Below are 27,389 nucleotides of genomic sequence, written 5' to 3'. Positions count from 1 at the left end.
CCAATCTCATGTCTCCAACTGCCCTTTGGATACCTTGAACTAGATGTTCTGTAGACATCTAAAACTCAACGTGTCCAAGACTGAATTCATTATCTTTCCCCACAAACCGTCCCCTCTGCTGAACTTCTCTGTTACCAAAAAGAGCAACACTGTCCATTTAGGCTCACAACAGAGATGTCCTCCTCCTTTACTTCTAATTTACACCCCCATATCCAACCTGTTGCCAACTCCTGTTGACTTTGCCTTCGTAACATCTTTTTCATATGCTGTTTCTCTCCTCTGACACTGTCACTACCATGGTAAGGTCCTCACCACCTCATACCTGGACTACTGCAATAGCCTGCCGGTGATCCCCCTGCCTCAAATCTCAACTCACTCTAGTCCATTTTCCACTCATCTGTTAAACTGATCTTCCTAAATCTCCGGTCTGGCCAAGTCATCTATTCAATTAACTCCATTTGCCTCTCTCCCCCCACTCCCACTCCAATCACCTCCATAATAAAACATAAAATCCTTTCTTTGGCTTACAAAGCTCTCCATTACCTGTCCCCCAACCTCTCCAGTCCTCTTGTATGTTATGCACATAACCCTACAGACACAGACACACACTGAATCCAGTGACACTGGCCTCCTTTCTATTTCTTGCACAAGAAATTCCGTCTCCTGACAGCGCATTTTCCCTGAATGCCCCACATGCCTGGAATTCTCTCCCTCCTCATCTGACTCTTTTGGCTTCCCTGGTTTCCTTCAAGTCACAGGCAGAATCCCACCTTCTATAAGAAGCTTGTCCTGATGCCCATTAGTGTTAATGTATTCCCTTTGTTGATTATCTCCAACTTACACTGTATATACTTTATTTGTAACTAGCAGTTTCCATGTTGACTTTCTTGAGAGAAGGGACTTTTTCCTTTTTTTGTTTCCCCAGTACTTAACAGACTGCCCAGCACACAGCAGGGACTGAATCAATGTTTATTGACTGACTGGCTAACTGCCCAAGGGGTCCATGACACAACAAAGATTAAGAATGCCTGCTCTAGGCAGATTTCAGAAAAACCTGGAAAGATTTACATGAACTGATGCAAAGTGAAATGAGCAGAACAAGGACAACATTATATATAGTAACAGTAACATTATGTGATGATCAGCTATGGTTGATTTAGCTCTTCTCAGCAATACAAGGATCTGAGACAATTCCAAAAGACTCATGATGGAAAATGCTGTCCACATCTAGAGAAAGAACTGATGGAGTCTGAATGGAGATTAAAGCATACTATTTTCACTTTATTTTTTTCATGGTTTTTTTTTCCCTTTGCAAACTGTTTCACAACATGACTAATATGGCAATAGCTTTTATATGACTGCACATATAACCTATATCAAATTACTTACTGTCTTAGGAATGGGGGACAGAAGGGAAGGAGGGTGCAAATTTGGAACTCAAAATTTTATTAAAAAATGAATGTTAAAAGTTGCTTTTATATGTAATTGGAAAAAAATTAAATGCTATTTTAAAAAAAAGAGAGAGAACCCCTGTTCTAAATGAAGTGAATATAAATTTACCCTGATTCTTCAGGGGAAGACACAGTGGGCACATGAGAATAAAAACGTCTATGGCAGACTGAGTATCCATTTCAGGGTTGTTTTATAGCCTAAAGCATACAGAATGACATGGCTAGTTAATGGTAAGTAATCTACTGTTTGTTATTTTGCTTTGCTTTGTTTTTCAAAAGAAAACAGTAATCTATTAGCTCTGAAGGCATCACACATATCTAAGTTGAAACACATTTCTCAAGGTTCCGTGTCTTTTCCCACCAAATAGAAATCTTTGCTTAGCTTTAATGTTTGCCAAGATTTAGAAGTCTTGATTCTAAGAAATCTCACTGTGCATGAGACAGCCCCTCAGTTTCATAATGGGGAAAGGAATGCAAAAAGATTATTTTTAGGCCTTGATCTGTTCCAAATTATTCAAACAGTGTGTGGGTGAAAAGGTACCCGTTTGTTTACAGAAGCTGGAGTATCCAAACATTGTACTCTCTGGGTCCAACTTCTAATATGAAATGTCTTGGGTTCTGCCATCCTCCATGAAAGATTTTCATTTTTTGTCCAGGGGAAAGCAGTTATTTCTCTTTTGGAAATCTATCAGCTACTGCCATTCCCCACTTGCCTCCCAAGAATTTAGAGGATGTAGAACACAGAGTCACTAGGGTTAGTGACACAGCAGGTTAAGAGCAAGGACTTGGCTTGAAAAATTAGCATGAGAGGCCAGAAATGTTGCCTCCCTGATCACAGTCTGTTTGTCATCTGTTCAAAGCCTGTGAAAGCTTCGAAAAACATTCCCTCTGTGTTTTTCAGGATGAGCATTTCAGTGAACTCCAAAGAGCTACTTTGTTGGGCCAGACCATGAAAAATGCCCATGAAATCAAGATGAAATACAAATACAGGAGATTATATTGCCTTGTCTCTTTAATTTAATTTTAATGCGGGGTGGGGGGAGCCATCTGTGGAGATGCTGAAAACCCTGAGAAAAAATGTCCAATTAAGTGAGGGAATAGTAGCAGCATACGTCAAGGGTAATGACTCATAAGCTCCCACCATCTCTACAAGATATATTATGCTTTAAATTAACACCTAGGGACACACCTGTAGTATATTGGGAAAAGCTGGATTTGGAGTTCAGACCTTGGTTTGAAGCCCAGCTCTACCCTCTAATATCTGCATGATCTTAATCAAGTCTCTGAGGTTCAAATTCCTCATTCTGCCTTATCATTGGGACCAGACTCCACAGCCTGGATGACTTAAGTCTTTCAGCTCCACACCTCCCATCCCGAGCCCTGCTGTCCGGGCTGGTAAGAGGCTCACATGGCCCATTTTATCAGTCCAGGTAGGCTCCAGCCATGCCTCACTTTATTTCCTGGATGCCTCTTCATCATCCACCTTGCTGCTTGTCCTTGTAATCTCCTGTACTTAGCACAGTGCTTGATAAATATTTCAGGATCAAATCTAAAACCCCCAGTTTAGCTTTGAAGGCACTTTACAACCTGACCTTTTCCTATTTGTCCAATATTCTTACACTTAAACACAGCATTCCGCCTCCTGATTCTGTTCCTTTTCTCTAGCTGTCCTCTGTACCAAGAATGCTCTCCCCTCTGGATTTGCTGCCTTCCTTCAAGACTCAGCTCAAATCTCACCTTCTGCAAGAGCTCTCTTCTGTTCCTCCGCCGCTCCCTGACTTCTGCCTTGCTAGTACTTTTCTCTCTGAGATTACACATACATATGTATGTATATATATGTGTGTGTGCATGTGTGTGTATGTGTGGAGAGAGAGAGACAGACACAGATATACATAGATATAGATAGATACATATGCATATACATGTATGTATGTATATAATCACATACATGAATATACAACATGCAAACTATATATATATATACACAAGGTATCTATGTCAGATATATCATATATCAATGTCAGTGTAGATATTGATATAGATATATCTTGTACATCCATAGTTGTTTGAATGTGGTTTCCTCCATTAGAATGTAAGCTCATTGAGGGCAGGAACTATTTTTGCCTGTCCTTGTATCTTTAGCACTTGGCACAATATCTCACACACAGTAAGTGCTTCATAAATGCTTCTTGAATGACTAAAATGATCCAATTAGACACAGTTTTTCAGATATGCTATAGTCCTTCACATACAAACTTCACAAACCAGATGACCTTACTCTACTCCCTTACACTCTCAAATTCTGTGATTCTCTGCTTCCAATGCTCTCTAAAACCCTCCCAGACATAATTTTATGACCTTATGAACTTGTAAGCTCCTCTTCCTATCCAAGCTTTGGACAATTTCTCGAGGGACCATTTGGCATTATGTGCTATATATGAAAAGAACATGACTCCTGATTGGCTGAGAGACCTCTGAGCTTATGATACTACATACCTGCATAAGGCAGAGACCTTGGAGAAACTAGAGAGGGCTTAAGAGAGACAGTTGACAGAGGTGAGTGTGAATCTTTGAATAGCAGATGCTCTAGTCTGCCTGGAGGCACAGTCACATGGGGAAGCCCACCCCTAATATATCCCTTGATTCCCAACCCTAACACTGTTAAGAGTGAACTTCCTACAGGGAGACTGTTTTTTTTCCATCCTTGATCTGAGATGTTACTTCACTCCCTATCAGAGCTCATTTACTCTTGTATATTCTGTCTCCTACTTTAATTTCTGTTTATTGCTCACTTTAATAAAAAAAATTTTTATTAGTTATACATAACTGTCTTTTGTTTGACCAGCATTTCGTGAGAAGGAGCTAAACTGTCAAGAGTAAGCTGACCAGTCACTCTCCCCTTAAGAATGATCAGAGAAAGCAGCTTTTTTATTTTGAATGCTTATTATATCCCTAGACCATAGATATTTGTAGGATGGAAGATAAGCATGTTTCTAGCTCACCATCTTGTCCAGAGAGGTTTAACGCCCCTTCCTCCAGCACTTATCACTAGTAAGTGTCGAATTTATAGCCAGTGCCAGTTTTTGGATTGCACCTCACTGTTCTAGACTGCTTGGGTTTACAATGTAGATAGTCCAAAAGGACTTGGAAAATTTCTCTCTGAGCACAGGAAAAAATAATTTATAGAAAAGATTCTTCTTATTTATGTCATAATTCTCATCTTCAAATGAGCAATAAATCAGGCATACAACCACAGATAATACTGCAGACCCATCACCCTGAAGCAGTCGGTATTGTTCACCACTTGTAATTCTTGGTTATTGTCCTTTGTGCTTGAAGAGGACCAAAATGATATCCCTATGTTGGGTTCATGACACTGAGTGTTCAACTGAGGCCGACCAGACCAATGTGAGTTTAGAAGGCTTTACCGTAGAGCAAGCACAAACAGTCCCTACGACCACTTGGGAGGGAGATGTCTCTAAAGGTGCATGTCTCATGTTTCTTTTGAGCTACTACAATTCTGCTTTATTCAAAGAGCACAGTGCTCTTTGATGTGGGCAGGCCGTGCGGGGCAATCCTGTGCCAGTGTCTCCCATGTCTCACAATCAATTCCATAGTCCTTCAGAGAGACCTTAAGAGTGTCCTTGTATTGCTTCTTCTGACCTCCATGTGAGCACTTGCCTTATGTGATTTCTCCATAAAATAGTCTTTTAGGCAAACATGTGTTAGGCATTTGAACAACGTGGCCAGCCCATTGGAGTTGCAATAGAATTTGAATGCTTGGCAGTTCAGAAAGGATCTCAGTGTCCAGTACCTTATCTTTCCAGGTGACCTTCTTCCACAGAAGTCTCTACATAGAGCAGAACCAGGAGAACACTATACACAGTAACAGCCACATTGTCCGATGACTAATTTTGATAGACTTAGCTCTTCTCAACAATGCAAGGATCTAAGACATGATAGAAATGCTATTCACATCTAAAGAAAGAACTATGGAGTTCGAATTCAGATTGAAGCATACTATTTGTGATTCTTTTCTTCCGTTTTGTTTTGTTTACTCTTTCTTGTGGTTTCTCCTATTGGTTCTAATTATTCCTTACAACATGACTAATGTGAAAATATGTTTAATAGGAACATATATGTAAAGCCTATATCATATTGTGCATCATCTTGGGAGTGAGGGGAGAGGGAGGGGGAGAAAAAATTTAAACCCAAAAGATCATGGAAGTGATTGTTGATAAATTAACAAAAATTTAACAAAGAAGTCTCTACATGACACTCCTTGATATGACCAGGGACTTTGATATTGTCAGTCATGAGGGCTTGCAGAAAATCATGGCAAACTTTAGTTGCCCAGAGAAGTTCATCAGTATTGTACATCAGTTTCACAATGGCATGCTTGCCTGAGTTCTGGATAATGAATGATACTCTCATGCTTTCCCAGTCACCAATGGAGTGAAACAGGGCTGGGTGCTTGCCCCATGTTTTTTAGAGATTTTGTCAGATGACTTCAATGAAGACCAAGACAGTATCTATGTCAGCTACTACACTGATACTAAATTATTTAACATAAAAAGGCTGTAAGCCAAGACTAAAGGGGAGGGAGAATTGGTGCATGACTTTTTGTTTACAGATGATTATGCACTCAGTGCAACCTCTGAGGCTGAGATGCAACAAACTATGGATTGATTCTCTACTGCATATGCTAATTTTGGCCTAACAATCAACACCAAGAAAACATAGGTTTTCTACCAGCAAGCACCATACCATCCATATACAGAACCACGGATTATAGCAAATGGAGAAATTTTTAATACTATAGATAAGTTCACTTACTTTTTGGCAATATACTTTCCAGGGATCTACACATAGATAATGAGGTTGACACTGACATTGTCAGAGCTAGCTCGGTGTTTGGGAAGCTCCAAAGGAAAGTGTGGGAGAGAAGAGGTATTAGACCGCCAACCAAACTGAAGGACCTCATTGTTGTATATCTGTGAAACCTGGACAATGTACCAGTGCCAAGCCAGGAAACTGAATTGCTTCCATTGAAGGTAGTTATTAATTCAGGACTAAAGCTCAGGAGAGAGATTAGGGCTAGATATCTAAATTTGGGAAGCATCTGGATAGAGACAACAGTTGAACCTGTGGAAGCTGATGAGATCACTGAGATGTAAGAAGGAGAAGAGAAGAAAGCACAGGACACCTTGGGGAAAATCCATGGTCAATGGACATGACTTGGTTGAAGATCTAGCAAAGGAGCACAGTAAAAAAAAAGTGATCAGTTAAGTAGTAGGGAAAACCAGAAAAGATCATTATCACTCACAAAAAAATAGAGAGAAGAGAGTATTCAAGAGAAGAGGTTGTCAGTAGCGTTTAAAGTTTCAGAGAGATAAAAAAGGATAAGGACTGAGAAGAGACCATTAGATTTGGCCATTAAGGAATCATTGGCAACTTGGAGGTTTGGGTAAAGAGTCTAAATGCCTGCAGAAGATTTAGAAGTCAGTGAGAAGAGATGAAACAGACATAGCTAGTGTAGATGGAAGTATAAGTTCAGTTTAAATGGAACTATCGTCTTCTTATGGGTACATCTCAAGAATCCAAATTGGCAACTACTCACAACTTAGACTATGCTATTCCTTCCCTTCTATTCCGCTTGTGTCCTCCTCACATTTATCCCAGTTTCAGGTATAGGTTTTGCCACTTCCGAGTGCCCAACAACCAGCAAAAGCCCTCTTCTCGACTGACAGCAAGTGGTTAAATGACAAAGTGGAGATTGGAATCCAGACCCACTGACTCCATATATAGTACTCTTTCCACACTGACTTTTGACTCACAGCTCAGAGATCTAATTCAGACTTTAAAAGAATCAGTCATTCTTAGCTCATAAGCCACTAGTTTGTCTGAACCAGGAAGTCTTTAGAGCTGACCAAATTTAATTAAGGGTATTTTCCACCATATAATGTTGCAACAAAGAGACAATCAGTAGAACACATTTTTTCCCAAACCTTTTAATGGTCTCCAGGGAGGGATGATTTCCTTTCAAAATGAACTATATTTCAATTCATAGAGTGTTTTTATTACCTAAATTAGACTAAATACTTGACCATTTTGGAACTTATTCCTCTATTGTCTCAATAACAATTAGCTAATGAAATATCACAGAGTAAGATGATAACCTAAAGAGACACAGGTAAAATTTCCTGGAACTGGTGGCTAGAAAACTCTCTTACTTTTTCCAGTTCCTTTTGGACTATTGAAAGCTATGATCACTGCATTTTCATTGGTCTTCTAATTACACAACTATACCAGCTTACAGGAACTACGAGCACTGTGTATGCTAATAAGCAAATTTAAAAATGGACAACAGTGGCCTTTATGCTCTTACGCTGGAGGCACATGCTGAATTGTGGACCACACTAGCGACGCCACCATGGTTAGTCCATGCCATTATCTTTCTTTTTTATTTTCCTTTTTAATTTAAGGCCTTTCCTTATTTTAAGTATATATATACTTAAAATATACATTACAAACATAAACACATTACTCTCACTCTAGGAGATGTCTCTTGTAACAAAATAAAACAATTCATTAAAACTGATAGTGACCTAATCTGAAAAAGCATATAGCTTTGCATATCTGTAGCACCTCCCATTTCTCTATTTTTTTTAACAAAAATTTACATTTTCTTCTTCCAACCCCCCACCCCAATGGAAAAAAATAATCAATCAATAAACATTTATTAAACACCTACAATGTGCCAGGCAATTTGCTAAAGCTAGGGATATAAAAAGAGGCAAAAAACAGTCCCTGCCCTTAAGAAGCTCACAATCTAATGGGGGAGACTAGATGCAAACAAGTACATACAAAGCAAGCTATACACAGGATAAATAGGACATAATTAAGTGAAGGAAAGCACTAGAAAAGGGTTGGGAAAGACTTCCTATAGAAGGTAGGATTGTAGTTGGGATTTACCAATTCCTTGTAACATTTAAGCATAGTTAAGCAAAACAAACACCCTTAATGGCTATATACAAAAACATATATATGTCTTATTCTGCACCCTAAAATCCCTCACGTCTCTGTTATGGATAGCATGTTTCATCATCATTCCTCTGGAATCATAAATGGTTATCAGTTTAATCATAGTTCTTCCATTTTTTGAAATTGTTTGTTTTTTAGCTTTGTTATGAATAAATTATTCTCCTGATTTTGTTTATTTCATTCTTCATCAGTTCATTAAAAGTCTTCAAAATTGATCTTTTTATGTTTACATTATAATATAAATTGTTCTTCTGTCTCTGCACACTTGACTGCAAACCAGTTCATACAAGTCTTTCCATTTCTTTGAAATCATCTAGTTCCTTATTTCTAATAATAATATTTTACCCCATAACAATGTTTCCCCATATTCAGATATTACAGCTTATTCAGCCATTCCATGATCAATGGCCATCTGCTTTGTTTTCAGTCTTTCACCATTTCAAAAAGATCTGCTACAGATGTTTTCATATATAGAACCTTTTCCTCTTTCTTTGATTTCCTTTGGTTATAGACCAAGCAGTAGAATAGTTGGGTCAAAGGGCCATGCACCATTTAGCAACCCTTTTGTGCATAATTCCAAATTGCTTTCCAGAACACCTGTATCTATTCACAGGTCCACTAACAATGAATCAATGCACATATTTCCCCATAAAACCTCCAATATTTATCATTTTCCCTTTCTGTTATCTTTGCCACTCTGATGGACGTGAGGTGGAATCTCAGAAATTGCTTTATTTTGCATTTCTCTAATTAATAGTGATTTGGAGTGTTTTATGTCTTTCTTTCATATGATACTATTCCTATGATAGAATCAGAGTGAATTAGCTTTTCTCTTAAGTTCACTGCTTCTTTTCCATAGGACCTATGGAGACAGTGTCTATATTACCTAGTTACAACTACTATTGATGACTCCATGAGTATCTATAAACAGCTTCATGTATAAGGCACTATGCTATGTGTGGTGGGTGGCAGATACAAAAATGACTATGACTCCATTCCTCCTGTTGGGGAGTTTACAATTGATTTTGTTCATAAGCTCCTGATCTTGAGCATATCCCTTCCCAGGACTGAGCTTTGGTTTCCCTACCTGGAAAATAACAGATTTCAAATAAATGGTCTCTAAGATCCCTTTCTGCTCAAAATTCCAATCATACATGACTAGCAATGTGAAAAGATAACTGTTGTTCAAAAGAACAGGTGGTTTTCAAAAGAAGAGATGTAAGCTATCAAACAACCATATGAAAACAATGTCTTAGATCACTAACAATAAGAGAAAGGCAAATTTAAAAAAATCAGAAGTTCTATTTCACATGTCAAATTGGCTAAGATGACAAAAGAGGAAAATAGCAATTACTGGAAGGAGTACAAGAAAGCAGACATATCAATACACTGGTTATGGAGCTGTGAACTAAGCCAACCATTTGCTTTCCATTTTGGAAAGCAGTTTGGAACTATACCCCCCAAATCACTAAATTGTGCTTATACTTTGACTCAGTATCATTACTAGGCTTTTATCCCAAAGAGATTAAAGATAGAGGGAAAGGGCCCATATCCACAAAAAATATGTATGGCAGCACTTTCCATTATAGCAAAAAAAACCTAGAAACTAAGTGGAGAATGGCTGGACTAATTATGGAACGTGAAATAAAATATTAGTACATAATATAAGATGAAAAGGTCAGATCCAGAACATACTTAGAATACTTTTATGATGCAGAGTGAATTGAACAAATGAGGAGAATGATATATACGACAACAAAAAAAATAAAAAGGGAAACAACTTTGATACACTTAAGAACTCTGATCAATATAATAATCAATCAAAATTTCATATAAAATGATGAAACATGAGGTCCATCTCTTGATAGAAAGGTGCAGAATGAAACATACATTCTCAGGCAAAACCACTACATATAGTTGTTATGATTGACCATACTTATTTGTTACAAGGGAAGGCTTGGGTGAGGGAAGAAGTTATATAGGAGAGTTTGTAGTTAGTCATCATCACATACTTACACAAAGTGGGGAAAAGAGAATCAATGAAATGGGTTTTAAATGCTCGGGAAAAGAGAAAGAAGTTCAGAAGGAAACCCAGACAAGTGTGGTAGTTTTATTACTATCATGTTGTTATCCACTTAAAAAAAACCACAAACTGCACGTAATAAACTTTCAGTTTAACATGTAATTCTCCTTTTTGTTCTCTTTATATGGAATTGTCCTTATGTGTTGGTTTTGTTTAGTTCATAGTAAAAAAAAATTAATTTGTACCAATAAGAAAACTGTCAAAACAAGGCAGTGAATAAGGACCAAGTGGACTAGTACAGAAAAGTGACAGAGGAGTTCAGAGAATGGAAAAATGAATGAGTAGTGGGGATGAGGGACAGATCGCTGACGAGACAGGATTTAAGCTGGTTCTTGAATGATGGATAGAATTTCCATAAATGGATGTGGAGAGGTTGGTGTGGCTGACTGTATTCCACTGATGTGGAGCACAGTCCTTTGTCAGTTTCACTTGAAAGATACATGCCTAAATCTATAATGTGTGAATTAAAAATTATGCATTTATGCTTTTTCTGAGTTTCTCCTTTTATCTCCACAAGTACTTCAGTAATACTCTCAGAGGGCCATTGGAACAGATTTAGGATTCATGAACATTGAGGAGTTTTACCTCAGTGGGGGGTTCGGCTGTTATAAATGACATATATAAGACATAACCATTTGAAGACTGTTTCTGTTCCATTTGCAAATGTGGGATTGAAGACACCACCTATTACATCAGCCAATGTCCCTTATATCAGAACCCATAGAGTTAATTCCTCTTTGAATTCAGTCCCAGGAAAAAGTGTGTCTCTGTCGATGAGTATGTGTGCTTTCTTTTATCAGACAATGAGAACTTCAAAGCACAGAGTTTTCCTTATAGTCTTAGCTGCCAGGAAATACAGTCTAACTTCAGTGCTTAGCTCTAGTAACTATCTCATCCCAAGTGCCCAGTAACATCTATTTTAACATTTATTTCTCTGTGTTATTTTAAATAGATTTTGTTCTGTTTTGATGTTTCATTGACCTTTTTAGAAGAACAGTCTGGTGTAGTGAGAAGAATCCTGGCCTAAGGAGTCAAGAATCATCAAAAGACCTGGTTTCAAATTTTAACTTTGCTCACATGTTAAAAAATGGGTTTATAAAATTATAATAATAATTATTAACATTTACATAAGCACTTTAAAGTTTACAAAGAACTTTCCAAATGTCATTTTATTTGAGCCACATAATCATCCTTTAAGACAGGTACTATAGGTATCAATGTTTCCATTTTGGATCTGAGGAAGTTGAGGTTTGTAAAATTTAAGTGACTTGCCTGTGGTGAAAGAAGTCTTCCCGACTGCTGGTCCAGCATTCTATTTATTGTGCTTACCTACTTCTTACTATCTAGCTCTCAGGACAAGAGAAGCTCTTTGTAAGGCATTATAAAAATGTGAATTATTATCGTTGTGCTTAATTTTACAAGCTACCTCAATTCCTTTTTTGAAATCAGGCAGAGGATATGTGTGTGTGTGTGTGTGTGTGTGTGTGTGTGCACATACACACGCGCACACACGCCTGGTCTGTTTGGGATAAGCAAATATACAGAAACTCGCTTTAGCATCTTCCACACTAGAAATGTGTTCTGGTCATATTTGGACAATATGCCTTATACTGAACTCTATTTTTCTAGAATTGGAAAACATCATAATCTGAGTTTGCATTTAGCTAGTACTTTAAGGTTTAGAAAGCATTTAACACTTATTATCTTATTTTCTCCCCAAATAATTCTGTGTTAGGTGCTACCATCATCCCCCATTTTCCAGATTTGGAAATGGAATTTCAGAGTGGTGGAGTGCCATGCCCAGGGCCATACAACCAATAAATGGGAGAAGTGGGATTTGAATTCTTCTTCTGACTCCATGTTAAACATTCTATCCATTATGCCACACTGTTGTCTCTTTCAAGAGCTGAGCTGCAGAGTAATTTCCCTCTAAGACTTAGGTTAACACAATTACATCAATAAGGAATACAAACCTTTTCATGAAGCTAGAGGCAAGGAGTGTGTACCCCTCTCTTACAATGATTCTACTGTCTTCTTGAGGCTTAATGATCTTTCAAGACAATTTATATAACCAGGCACTAGACACGTGGAGGTTTACAGGGAACTGAAAGGGCACTATTTTTCTAAAAAGGGTACATGTGCTCGACCACATCCTACCTCAGGCTCAGCAAGAGGTGTTTGTAGGTTGGAATGGTAAGGGAAAGCACTGGTCATACCTTGATGTAAGAAACAGGAGAATTATATTCAGTAGTCCCAGCCCTAATTCATCTAAGAGCTGGTAACTTTCTGTGGAAAGAGTAAAGTCTGGAAATCCCAGAACCCCTTTTGTGTTCTTATGGATAGGAAGCTATGGGACTGTTTCATGACAAGACAATCTGGTAGAGGTGAGGGTCCTCACCCTAAAGAGCTTCAACAGATCTCCAGTGCAGAGGCAGATAGCAGATAGCAGTGGATAGCAGCAAAGGAGCCCAAAGATTAGTTGCAGAATGCTACAGAACGGGGTAAAGCTGTTGCAGAGGACTGAGTTTCTGTAGATTCCAAGTAAGGCAGCCACAGTGCCTCAGAACAGCAGCATCTCTGGACCAGGTCAAAGAGATGCGGCAAGTAGAGGTGTGTACTAACTTTTAGACAGGAAGAGTTTTTCAATCGTTGCTCAACAGAATATGATACTGAAACTCTCCCTCATCCCCGTGTGAGTTTTCTGGAGAGTTATTCCCTTTCCCACTAGTTCATGAGACTGTAGGAGATTTCTATATAGGGGCTTTAAGAATGATTTAATTGCTTGATTTCCTCTGTTATTTACTTTGCTATTTTGTCACAATTAAACATTTTGCTAGTCGACTTCTGGTTTTTACCTGGTCAATTGATAGAAAACTCAGTGGATAACCACAAGCCAAATTCTATCTTCACATTGAGCTCAAGTAGCAATGCGGTTCCAGAGTTGAGTGGGAAATATTTATATTGCATATAATAAAACATGCTGTTCACTGTTGGTAGAGAATACGTGAGCTTAATAGAGGGAGAACAGACAATAAATACATCTCTAATGTGGCTCTTTAACTGGGAGAGAGCATTTTACAGGAAAACTCCAATCAGATTCCTTAGTAGATGTTCATTACAGCACAACTACAAAGGTTAAGAGAGGAAATGTAGGTGCATCCAGTTGGAGAGATGTCAGACAAAAACTTCTCTCTCTTTTTTTAAAAAGGCAATTGAGGTTAAGTGACTTGCCCAGGGTCACACAGCTAGTAAGTGTCAAGTTTTTGGTCTAAGGCCAGATTTGAACTCAGGTCCTCCTAACTTCAGGGCCGGTGATCTATCCACTGCGCCACCTGGCTGCCCCCAAAAACTTCTCTTTATGAAGAAGTTGACCACACTTGCTACCAGATGCTCCTATATCGTCAGCTGCCACAGAATAATGCCTCATTTAAATTTGAACTAGTCTTAGTGGGGTCCCTCACCTTAGCACAATCTGCTTTTGGAGACCTTCCCAGGAATATAAACTTGCTGGTAACATAACTTCATAGCACACTGGATAGTATATGCTTCTTCTAGTATAAGAGGCACCAGGGTATAGTGGAAAGAGCACTGGATTTATAAGTCAAGAAAACCTAGGTTCAAATCATAGCTTTGAAATTAGATATGTCACTTTGGGTAAGTCATTTCACCTCTAAGACTTAGTTTCCCTCATGTGTAATTTGAGCATTGATTGACTCATAAGGTTGTTGTGAGAAAAGTGTAAGTTATTACTATATTCTAAATTATTATTATATTCTAAATGTTATTTTAATTCCAGGTCAAAATCCACAAGAAAAGAATTATTAGCTCCTAATTTTAGTGTTCACAATTTTTGACAGCATATATATTTTGCATAACGTTGAAGATCTTCAGTAGTGGTTATTTTAGTAAGGGTCTTCTAACACTGTCCTAAACTTGAGAAGCTGAAGTTCAATCCCACCATTGAGAATAAGAGCCTACCTCTTCCATTCATTCTTACTTCACTGTGTTGGTTTAGAGAAAGAAAGGGGGTGGTAGGGCCAGGGACATAAATCATATGACCAATTGAGAAAATGATAGCAACCAAAGGAACAATAATAACTACTTCTTTTGTAGTCTGGGAAATTCAAAGAGACTGTGGGCTAAAGTTCTTAAAAATATTTTCATTCAAAATTATGTAAAAACACCCAACTGATAATATATAGAGCCACACATGGGAATGGTTGTCAACCCACGGGTATTACTTCTTATGAAACCTGCCAGGGGCAGCACCAAGTCTGTGAAGTGCTTTGAGCTTCTCAGAAAAAAGTCTCCATAAAAATGTCAGCAGTAAATCAGTGTCACTAAGCTCTTAAGGGGGGCTTTGTATTTGTTAAATGCTGGACAGCCTTGAATTAGTCATTCCCCACATTAGCCCTAGGAAGTAGCTCAGTATGGAGCTTCCCTTCTTAAAAAGTAGAAAAATTTTTTAAAAGAGTAAGAGAGATCACAGGGACATACAGTAATTCAATTTAATTCAATTCAATTAAAAATATTTAGCAAGCACCTAGGATTTATGACATGTAGATTGCTACGGCTATTGCCAGAGCTAGTTCAACGTTTGGGAGGCTCCAAAGGAAAGTGTGGGAGAGAAGAGTTATTAGACTGCCTACCAAACTGAAGGTCTAAAGAGCTGTTGTGCTGACCTCACTGCTGTATGCCTGCAAAACCTGGACAGTATGCCAGCGCCATGCCAGGAAACTGAATTGCTTCCATTTGAATTGTCTTAGGAAGATTCTATCACCTGACAAGATAAGGTACCAGACACTGAGATCCTTTCTCAAGCTGAACTACCAAGCATTCAAACTCTCCTGCAGAGAGCACAACTCCAATGGGCTGGCCATGCTGTTAAATGCCCAATGTGCATTAGTCTAAAAGACTATTTTACGGAGAACTCACACAAGGCAAGGGCTCACATAGAGGCAAGAAGAAGTGATATAATACAAGGACACTCTCAAAGTCTCTGTGAAGAGCTTTGGAATGAATTGCATGACATGAGAGACCCTGGCAAAGGACCACCCAGCACAGAGTGCCCACATCCAAGAAGGCACTGTGCTCTGTGAATGAAGCAGAATTGCAGCAGCTCTAAAGAAGCATGAGATGCACAAATTTAGAAATATCTCCACTCCAAATGTTCATCTGGACTATTTGTGCCCAACCTGTGGTAGAGCCTTCCATGCTCATATTGGTCTGATCAGCCACAGTGAGACACACTGTACCTTGAACCCAACATAGTAATGTCATCTTGGGACAACCAACCAGCCATATACAAACACATAGATACACATATATCTATAACATGCACACATGAAAATACATACATGCATATGTATAGCACACTCTAAAAAATAAATACACAAAATTGCCATTTCTCAATGCTTAAACAGATCTGTGATCTCATCAATTCAAGAGGTCCCTCCCAACACTACACGTCCTAACCATACTCATCCTGCATGACTCTTGTTAATGTTCTCCCTAAAATTTGACACAGGGGGTCTTCCCAATATGTGAGAGGACTTCCTCACTTTCTCTTGATGTTACAAGGGTACCATGGTGCACTTGGGGTTGTCCCCTGACATTCCTTGCTCTTACCACATGGCCAGCCCATCTTCTCTTCCTGTTTCATAATTCCTTGATGACATTCTTTATTTCACCAGAATTCATCTTTGGAGTTCCTTGTTGCTTGGGTGTTACAACTAAGGTGCTCTCACTCATTTGTGCTCTCTCTCTCTCTCTCTTTCTTTCTATCATCTATCTATAGTTCTCTGTGTAATGTTCATCTTTAATTCTTTGGAGGCAATGGGACGTTGCATCTTTTTTTCCATTTAGCAAAACTTTTAAAATATTAGTATTGAACAAAAGGGTCCTTTGCTCTCCCAGGAAGCTTGGAGTCAATAAAAAAAAAAAGCAGGATGATTTTCCCAAAGCAATCCAATCTGCTCTTCTCTTCTCCACTATGGTCCTGGTTCATGGTCCATCTGTATTGTCTGTCAGAAACAGGCATCCTGTTGAGCAAGTACTACGGAGTCATCCAAACACGCTGAAATCGGGGCTGCAGAATACTTGACCTTTCCTCTGGGGATGGACAATTACTTTGCATGATCACTAACCTCTACCCAGGGGCTCTGCTGTGTCCTGTGGTTTGATGCAATCATCCCAAAGTCACCTTCAAGAAGGAAGAAGACCATACCACCTATGGGGAATCCCTCCGTCATCATAGAATCATAGATTTAGAGCTAGAAGAGACTATCTCATCCAACTTCCAGGTTAAGTGACCTGCCCAAGGTCATACAGGTAGTAAGTAGCAGAAGTAGAATCAAACCCAGGTCTTTTGACTCCAGAGTTAATGCTTTTTCCACTGTGTCATGCTGCTACCTGACCTAGTCTCTGCCCCAGATCACCTCCATCATAGTGGAAAACTGAGGCAGCATCAGGCCAGGAAGACTTGAATTCAAATGTGGCTTCAGACGCTTACTAGCTGTGTAACCCTGGACAAGATGCTTAATCTCTGTTTGTCTCAGTTTTCCCAACTGTAAAATGGGGATTATAACAACACCTACTGCTCAGGATGGTTGTGAGGATCAAGGAGACAATATTTGTAAAGGACTTAGCACAGTGCCCGGCACATAGTAGGCACTTAATAAATGCTTATTCCCTTCTTCCCCTTTGGTGAACATACATCTCCCTGTATTATGCCTCATCAGATGCTGACCATTAAACAGGGATTATTTCTAATGTTCTTTATGTCATTTTAAGACTCTCAAGTGGCTTCTGGATGGCACAGTACGTAAAACTTGGGACCCTGAGCTAGGAAGACCTAAGTTCAAATTTTGACTTAGACACTTACTAGTAGTGCAACCCTGGGGAAATCATTTAACTTTTCTCAGTTTCAGTTTTACTCATCTGTAAAATGGGGGCAATAATAGCACCTATTAAGTAATATATGTAAAGTACTTTGTAAACCTTAAAGCATTGTATAAATGTTGGCTATTATTATAGTAGGGAAACACATTCATATAGAAAAACCCATAAGGTGGCATTATGTTCTACTAAATAAAATACTTTTTTTGTGTGTGATCAACAAATAATAAGCACAGCATGATCTTATAATATCTCTATCTTCTAATTAATTGTGAGATGGCAACAATGTGAGCCGTTACTAAGTAGTGCTTGTGAAAGCCTATTTATTCCTTACTAATAATCTGCTTTGATGATGCCCTCGATTCACATACAGATGATTCTCATAAAGAGGGAGGGTGGGCATTTAAATTGTGAATTGTTAAAGTGAGAAGTAGGGATGCTGTATAAAGGGTCTTGGAGCTGCCCAGGCTGAGGCCAAGATGGAGCACCCTTCGGTATCAAATTTACAGACTCAAGATTGGATGGAGGAAGAGGAGAAAATGGCAAGCTGATTGGGAGCAATTGCAAATTCTCTCTTGTCATAGGAGGCTAGAGGAGGGGGAAACAAAACCTATTTGGAATGTTGTATATAGTCCATATTTTTATAAGACAGATTTAGGAGGAGAAAATGTGGCCTATATTTGAATCAATATGGCAAATCCAAATTTGCTGTTTTCCTGCTCCTGTTCTCCTCTTCTTCTGCTCATCTCCCACTTGTTCTTACCTCCCATCAGAGAAACATAATCGATGAGCGCAGAGCATGGGAGGATGAAGGAAGGAAGTAGGACTTTGGAAACAATTGGCCAAGAATTAGAGGTGGACAGAGCTATATTGTAGTGAATTCTTTTTCCATTCCTGCAATACCAAAATGGCCCCAGAAGAAATGAGGGAATAGGAAAAAAGTTTCCCCTGTTCTATGGCTTATGCAGGCAAGCTATTTCATCTACAAGGACCAAGCTAGATTCATAATGGCCAACTTAGATAGAAGGGGCAGTGTTGTGGAGAGTAGCATGGGAGAAATTATATTGATAGTAAGTGGAAGAGAAATTAGCTGCCAACATTTTCCAACCAGTCTTCAAAGTCTAATTCTGAGTTCCTTCCCTTTGGTTTCCTATTATAAAAGGAAACCCTACTATGTTACACATAACTGCCATGAGGAAACATGTCACTCACTGGGCAGATTATGGTCTGATGGCCTCTTATTTTCATTCCTGCTTTGTCAGTTCGAGATTGATAGCCCAAATTATCTCTTCATCAGTGGTGCAGATCCATGCCAAGTCTGGAGGGGAAAAAGCAACAATCCAGCACCCTTTCAGTGGGGAGAACTTGGCAAAAGTCCTTTTGTAAACTTGAAAAATCCATGTGCAAATCTGATTCTCATCAATGCTATAAAAGAATTTGCAAACACAAAGGGGGCTAAATGTTTCGATCATGTAATAGAATCTGGGTGGCTGAAATGTTCCTAATTGTAAAGAGGTATTCCATACACAGGAATTACTCTGAGAAGTGTTATAACCCTATTCCAAGTGTCATTTAGCAGTTACAAACTCCCTTACCCATAAATTCATAAAAGGAAGACAGAGCTGTTGGTGTCTTCCTCAGCAGAGAATGTCTTTTAAATAAAAATAACTTTTTATAGTTACCTTCAGAGTAAGATGCCACTCCTAATACTCTGCAAAGGGGACTTCTGAAGTGATCTCCACTTCAATGAGCTGTATTACATACTATGATTGAGTCAACTTTAATGGAATATAGAAAAATATGTGGTCATTCTCTAGTCCACTTTGGATGGAGCAGAAAACCCCAAAGTCTTCTGTAGTATGTTTTTGGCATGATACTTTACATTAATCCTTCATTTTATATATGTGGGAATCACATACCACATTTTTATGCTGGGGTCTTTGCCAAAGTTTCCTTCTTGACATATGGCCAGACTTTCTGGTGGGAGTTTTATTGCAAAATATGCATTGTTTCCACTGGGGTTTATACCAGGAATAATTGGTCAAAATGGTGGTCAAATGGAAACAATGCAGCTTTTATAGCTCATTACTATGTTGTTGCTTGGACTTCACAAACTAAAGGGTCCTAAAGTACTAAAATTAGCTGCTGCAAAGTAGCAGTGGGGGCTGGAGCTTATCTGTATATGTCCATGTTTTGTTGCATTTTGGACTGAAGGCCTGTGAATTTCCAAAGTTGATTTTCACAGACTAACAAAGTACTAAAAAAAGAAGCCCCACATTAATGCTTAGCTTTAAACAAACTATATTCAAATTCTCTGTAAATTCGTCCCTTATTCTCTCACTCAGCTTTCATTTTACCAGTCTTACATTTATTAAGTACTGAAGAGCACCTTCCCTGTTGTATCACAGATTTGCAAAAGTTGTTTAACTTGAATAGATTAGTTAACTTCTATCTCAGTTTCTCTATTCTCCATCTCTCACTGGCCGACCTCACTTGGGCATCTTGGAGAATTAATAAAATGTTTGCCAAGGATTTGCAATTTATCAAAGGAAACAGGAAATAGAAACCTTCTCTCTAGAAGTCAACTAACTGGAAAGCTACAATAATATGAATTTTCTTTTGCAGACTTGACAATGATGAATTTTCTTTTGCAGACTTGACAATGATAATTAACAGTTATAATAGTGATTCCCAAGGCAAAGTAACATCCTAATATGCTGGCTGAGTTGCTAAATTATCAGGAAAAGATTGAGTCATGTTGCCTACTTGGCTAGAATGATATGTATCTCATCGTATTCCAATTTTAAATAAAAATTTATTTTTATTATTATATTATTATTATTATTATTATTATTATTATTATTATTATTATTATTATTATCTCATTCGTATGGGATGGATGGTAACTCTCATTGGCCACAATATTTAACACTAATTCCTCTAGGCTCTGTTGATTAGAGCACTTGTAAATATAATGTTCAAATAACAGAAAGAAAGACTTAAAGGTAGTCATTTATTCCTATTTTTAAAAATAAATAAAATCTTTTCTTCTCAGGGACATACCTCCCAGAGCTTTTCTGGGATTTCAAACCCAATGACAACAAATGTTTACCAATGATCTTACCATCCCAGATGTGCCTACAGATGTGCCTAGCAGAGTTGCTAGGCGGGTAGAATTAGTCAAAGGGTCACATTCATTGGATAAGAAAGCATACGTTGGCCCTTATCATTTCTTCTGCTTTTGTCCAGAACTATTATTAAGCTGTGCTTTGTTATTTACAATTTCCCATCCTCAGATCTCCCAGCACATTGTTTTATCTCTTTCTAGTGGTCTTATCATGTAATATATGGGCTGTGTTATAGCTATTTCTGTGCCTCAAACGCTTACTAGACTGTCAGTGGCAGGAGGGCAGAGGTTTTATCATATCTAAACACTGTAGCTCTCCAAGTACCTAGCATAGTGCTCTGTACCAACTATGTGCTTAATAAATATTTGTTGACTGAATGACCCAGCTTTGCATGGACTTCTCTGTTGTCTTGACAAGCAGATTATTAGCTCTTTCTAGGGGCCGTGGAAGAGTTGTTGAAACACTGGCTACGTTCATGCTGCTCTCCTCTTTAGTTGATGATGAAAATTTCTTCAAATTGCTCTATTTGAAATTGAAATAAAATACATCACTTTTGTGTGGATATGAGATCAGACAAAGTAGCCAACAGGGTGAGTGAATTCTCAATTACACTCATACAATATAAAGGAAAACAGCTGTTTCTATGGAGAACAGCATGAAATGAAACAGAGTGAATCTAGCCAATGTTTTAACCTTGGTTTTATTGTTAATGAGGTAGGAAAACATTCTGTTGTCTAATGGGTACAGGTTACAAGAGCACTGACCAACACTGTCCCAATTTAATAAATGTTTGGTGAAATGAATATGTGGGGAATCATAGGATTTACAGCTAGCAAAAATTTGTAGGGTTATCTGCTCTATCAGTTCTCACCCTTTTGGGTTTTTTAACTCTTAAAAATAATTGAAGAATCCCTTCCCCCAAGAGATTTTTATATGTGGGCCATATCTATCAATATTTATCCTATTAGAAACTAGAACATCTTAGTATTATTATGAAAATAGTTTTTACCTCAATGATCCCTGAAAGGAGCCTAAGGGGTCCCTGGAGCATTCTCTGAGAAGGACTGATCACTTAGAAGTAAGTGATTTGTCCAGAGTCACCCAGCCAGTATGTGCCAGTGGCAGGACGTGAACCCAAGTTACCCTAACTCTGGATCAAGAACTCTGTTCTTGAGACCCTTCTTCCTCTCAATTTGCACAAAGTAGGGGCTGAATCAGTAATTTTGAAAGTCTGAATGGTTCTGTCCAACCCTGTTTCCACTTGTATTCCTTCTCCAATTCCATTCCATTTCATTCAGTCATGGTCCAGTGGAAAAGCATTGGTTTTGGAGTTACATGACCTAGACCAAATCCTGACTGTTGCTTACTACTTGGGTAACTCTGGGGAAGTCCCTTAAAACCTCTCACATTCAGTTTCCTTTACATTACACTTTACGTTCACATGTAAAGTGAGAAATGGACAGTCATTTCGGTTGCGTTCAACTCTTCAGGAACCCATGTGGAGTTTTATTGGCAAAGATATTGGAGTAGTTTGTTGTTTCCTTCTCCAGTTCATTCTACAGATAAGGAAACTAAGGCAAACAAGGTAACTTACCCAGGGTCACACAGCTAGAAAATGTTTGAGGCCAGATTCGAATTCAGGTCTTCCTGACTCCAGGCCTGGGACTCAACCCTTTGTGCTACCTACCTGCCCCAGGAATTCCCTACACCAACTAAATTCAAAGTCCTAACTGCTCTCCTCCCCAAATGTTCCAGTTACTACGTTAGAGGCTGAGGGAGATATACAACTATGCTTCTGGAACCCAGCATACTGCCTTGCATGCAGTAGGTACTTTAAAGATGTTAGATGGATTAAGAAGGCATATTCCCTGCATTTCCCAACCCACCCCACATGTGATGTTGAAATGATGTTTTATGTTATTTACATTCTTCTCTTCTCATCAGATATAAATTGGGATAAACACTGATGAAGCTCCCATGGCCTCTGCCCCAAAAAGAAGCTTTATAGTTTCCCAGCAGCCTCTAAATCATGCTCCTTGCAGTTTGTATTGCAGGGACACGATCCGGGGCAGAGGAAGCCTACATTCCTAGGGGGAGTACAATGGAGTGGTCAGAGCACTGGATTTGCAGTCAGAAGATAAGGACGCAAGTCTTAGCTTTTCCAGTTACTAACTATGTGACCCTGAGCAAGCCCTTTTCCCCTCCTCTGGGCCATGTTTTCCTCATAAAAGATTTGGGCTAGGTGATCTATAAAGTCCTTTCAGCTCTGATATTCTTAATATGATCTAGTCCTAGTTTGAATCAAGACAGAAATATCACTTCATTGAGACAGAATTCCTTTGTGGACCAACATACTCTGGTTTTAGCCCCCAGCTTCTTTGGATGTGCTAGTCAAGTGCCCCAAGGATGAAAAGGCCTGGATATCAATGGAGCTGTGCTCATTGGCAGTACTATGGAAGGTTGTATTCCATTTTAATTAAAATGCCTCCTTCTCCAGAGCCTGGGAATGTGGATTTAAACTTCATAGCTGAAGTACTGACATTCTTTCCGTTCTCAGTATATGACCTCATTCCCCCAATCATCCCCCCCAACATACCTAAGTTCAATGTTGACTCCACATTAAACACTGGGCCTTTCTCTCCAGGGTTTCCAGGCTGGGTTTTCAGACAATCCAACAAACTGACCAGCTATTAGTTCAGTTCAGTTGGAATGAATGAACTAAACTGGCTGACCAAGGAATCCAAGTAAATCAATTATAAAAGTCACTTTGTATTCCTGGCACTTAGCATAGTGCCTGGCACACAGTAGGTACCTAATAAATACATTTTCACTTATTCCCTTTTCCAGGATCCTCAAAATTACTATGGCAGGTACCATGCAAATTAGTACAAGTCCACAGGTCTACTAAAATGAAACTGAGTTAAATTTAAAAAAAGCAGTCTAGAAACCAGGGGTCTTAACCAAGGATCCATTGACCCCCATGGGGTCTGTAGACAGATTTTAGGGGGGGGGTCTATGAATTTGGATGGGGGGAAAGTAGAACTTTATTTCCATTAACCTCTAACTGAAATGTAACATTGCCTTTCATTATGAATAAAGGCAACAAATATTCTTCTGAAGAGGGGTCCAAAGGTTTCACCAGCCTGCCAAAGGTATCAACAACACAAAAAAGGACTCAGAACCCCTGGTCTAAGAAAATATGAAAATAGTAAATAATTTCCCCCCTTCCTTCCAGCACTACATTATGCATCTTTATTATTCAGCCAGTACACAAAGGACCAACTTTTCTCCAACAATGGTGGTCCTTTCTATAGCATTTCAAATAAATGGTCATCCTGTTGCTAAGTGTTGTATTGGGTAGGACAGTCAGCTTGGAATAAGGATGACTTGGTTCCAATCCTGCTTCAGAATCTTACTAGGTAGGTGACTCTGGGCAATTCACTTAACTTCTTTGTGCCTCAGTTTCCTCATATGTAAAATGATGGTGTCAGATCCTAAGGCTTCTGAGGTCTCTTACATATCTCAAACCTATGATCCCACTTTCCAACTTCTAGTGATAGGAAGCTCACTACTTTCCAAGGCACTCTATTTGGTTATTGAATAGCTCTGTGTTCACGTAGCAAGAACCAGGTTTCCTAGCAGTCCATCCATTGGTCCTAGTTTTCCCTCTGGAACTATGCAGAATGAAAAAGTTAGTGAGGTCATATTGCATTCAGTATGGTGGTATGATCACAATCTTTCTAGAAATGGCACAGATCAATATAGAGAGGTAGAAGCAGTATTCCTAGGATGCCCTGGGGGTGAATATCTATTAGATGACTTAGGGTCCCCAGATCAAGTGCTCTATATTAAAAGAAATCAGGATAGGTCTTATGGACATTGGATATTGAAAGTAATTAAAATAGTACCTTAATTTATATCTAGGTATTTTACATGGCTGTAAGTCATTTTTAATCAGTTATCTTAATTCCATTCAACAAACATTAATTATATACTCAATATGAGTCTAGCATTGTACTCGACTTGGGGAATCAAAAATAAAGCACGTGCTGTCCTCAAGGAGATTACCTTCTAATAGAGAGATAGGACATCAATCCATTAATAAACATTTATTGTCTACTATATGCCAGGCACTGTACTAAGTGCTAGGCACACAAAAAGAGGCAGAAGACAGTCCTTGCCCTCAAGAAACTTACAATCTAATGGGACTGTACATGTATGTGCACGAAGATAAGCACATACAAGGTAATTTGAGAAGGGCGAGAGCACTGCCTTGAGATGTGAAGGCCTAAGGAAAAAATTGAAAACTATTTTCCTTTCTGTCTCCATCACCACCATCCTCTCTAAATTTTTACGGATTTTTAGAATGAAGAAATAAAATATATGAGGTAATTCACTCATCTATTGCTGTTCAGCAATTATTCACTCAAACTTATTTCTAAAAATGATGCGAAAGATTCATGTAGAAAAATACCCATCATTATCAGATCTATAATTATCACTCCTGTATATTAAAGACATGTAGTGTAAAATAAATAAAATTAAAAAGCAAGAGCAATGTCTGTCTTTAGGGGACACTGTGAGTTTTTAATTCAATACAATAAACATCCATTGAGTCCCTAAAGGTAATCTGCATTTACTGCCTCCACATGAGCTTCATCCACTCGCCTCTTAACACCTTACAATATGGCCTTCATTCCCATCACTTCACTTCCCACCAATCTACTGAAATCATCAAGGTTCAGGGAGTCTAATGAGGGCTCAATTTCTTTATCACCCAATCCAGTAGCCTTCCTTCAGTTCTCACTCCCCTTGATTGACCTCTCTGCAACATCTGACATTTTCTATCATCTCTCCTTTTTTTTTTTTTGGTTTTCATGACTCAGTATTCTTTCCCTACCTCTTTGACCACTTCTTCTGTCTCCTTTCCCTGCTTGTAATCTTAAATGTTCAAGGACTAAAAGGGCAATACTCCTTGACAGTGTTATCCATTCCTGTAACAGTCACAGAAAAGGAAATTACTTTCCTGCCTGCTCAATAAGTAAACTGAACAGAATTAAGAGCCTAAAGGTTTTGGCATTGGAACAAAGCTGGTACTTGGTTCCTGGATTAGTTAACTTGAAGTCCACAAAGGAGATGAAACAACATACAAAGAAAGAAAACTTTAATTTATTGGAATTTAGAATACCAAAATACATTTTTGCTTCATTCCCATATATTCCTAAGCTATATAATGAGATCACCTAATCAAACTTTAGCAATAAAGAGAAGTCTTTGGGGCTAGAAAATTGTTTACTGTTAATAAAAACTAAGGAGAAACCATTAATAAATATGCACATGCTATAACTTACAGTATGTATGCAACACATCCTACTACGTAAGAAGGACATCCTGAGGCACTGAAAACATCCTTCATGGGTATGAAAGCAAAAAGGTTCATGAAAAAGAAAATCAAGGTCAATCTTTTCATCCTTCTCCACGCAAAGTCTTTCTACACCTATGTCTGAAATAGCATCATCTTCCCAAAAGATTATCCAACTCAAGCAATCAAATAATGCAAGCAACTGTAGTTTTTTTTTTAAAAGTATCTGTATCTTGTTTCATTGGCATGATATCTGAAGATCAGGAAAATAATGACCTCACAAGAACAACATATTCTTCTGGAACTCAACTGTCAATCATTGGAAAATGCATATGGCCAGGAAGTCTTTAAACCATTTGTCTAGGTCTCTGGAAAAAGTCTCTTTTAAAGTCAGAACAGAACTAGATAATGAAGTCAGAATGAGGGAGAATCAATAGAACTTTGCATCTGAAAAACGGTCAGACCAACCTTCAGAGAGGAGACATCTCCAATTATGTGAAAACATTTTAACCAAACTCATGTGTGTGTGTATTTTGAACAGAAGCAAGTCAATGTAGTGCAACAGAAATTCCATAACCATCTCCTCTATGCAAAACACTATGTCAGGCATAGCGGTCAGTGGGGGTATGGGGAGTGAGAGATACAAAGAAATAGAAAAGAACAGACACACCAAAGAATACAAAAATTGGAAAACATCTAATTCTAAAAAGTCAGTTCAAAAGTCAACAGTCACTGTGCCAAGTGCTAGGGATACAAAGAAAGGCAAAAGATAGTTCCCACTTTCAAGGAACTCACAATTCAATGGGGAAAGATAACATGCAAACAACTATGCACAAAGAAGACACAGATAGATAGATAGATAGATAGATAGATAGATAGATAGATAGATAGATAGATAGATAGATAGATAGATGGATGATAGATAGATAGATAGATGATAGATAGATAGATAGATGATAGATAGATAGATAGATAGATAGATAGATAGATAGATAGATAGATAGATAGATAGATAGATGGATGATAGATAGATGATAGATAGATAGATAGATAGATAGATAGATAGATTGATATGATATGATATATGATATGATATATGATATGATATAATATGATACAATACGACACGATATGATATGATATATTCCAGTTAATGGCAAAGGGAAGTTATTAGCATTAAGGAGGACTGGGAAAAGCTTATTGTAGAAAGTGGAACATTGAAGGAAGCCAGAGAGCAATAATGTACTAGCTTCCCCACCTGGCACTACCAACAACATTAAATCAGTACTAAAGATTGAAATGAAGAATTATCTACCTGTGAACTAAGTAGATTTTGACAACCCATATTATCAAATAAGGAATCTATTTCTTTATAATATCATGATGTTGGATCAAAACCATGAAACCCTCCCTGTCAAGAATAA

Source organism: Phascolarctos cinereus, unplaced genomic scaffold, assembly GCF_003287225.1.
Source record: "Phascolarctos cinereus isolate Bilbo 61053 unplaced genomic scaffold, phaCin_HiC Scaffold_1;HRSCAF=81, whole genome shotgun sequence".
In the NCBI taxonomy this organism is placed as follows: domain Eukaryota; kingdom Metazoa; phylum Chordata; class Mammalia; order Diprotodontia; family Phascolarctidae; genus Phascolarctos; species Phascolarctos cinereus.
Note: the sequence above shows the minus strand (reverse complement) of the source record.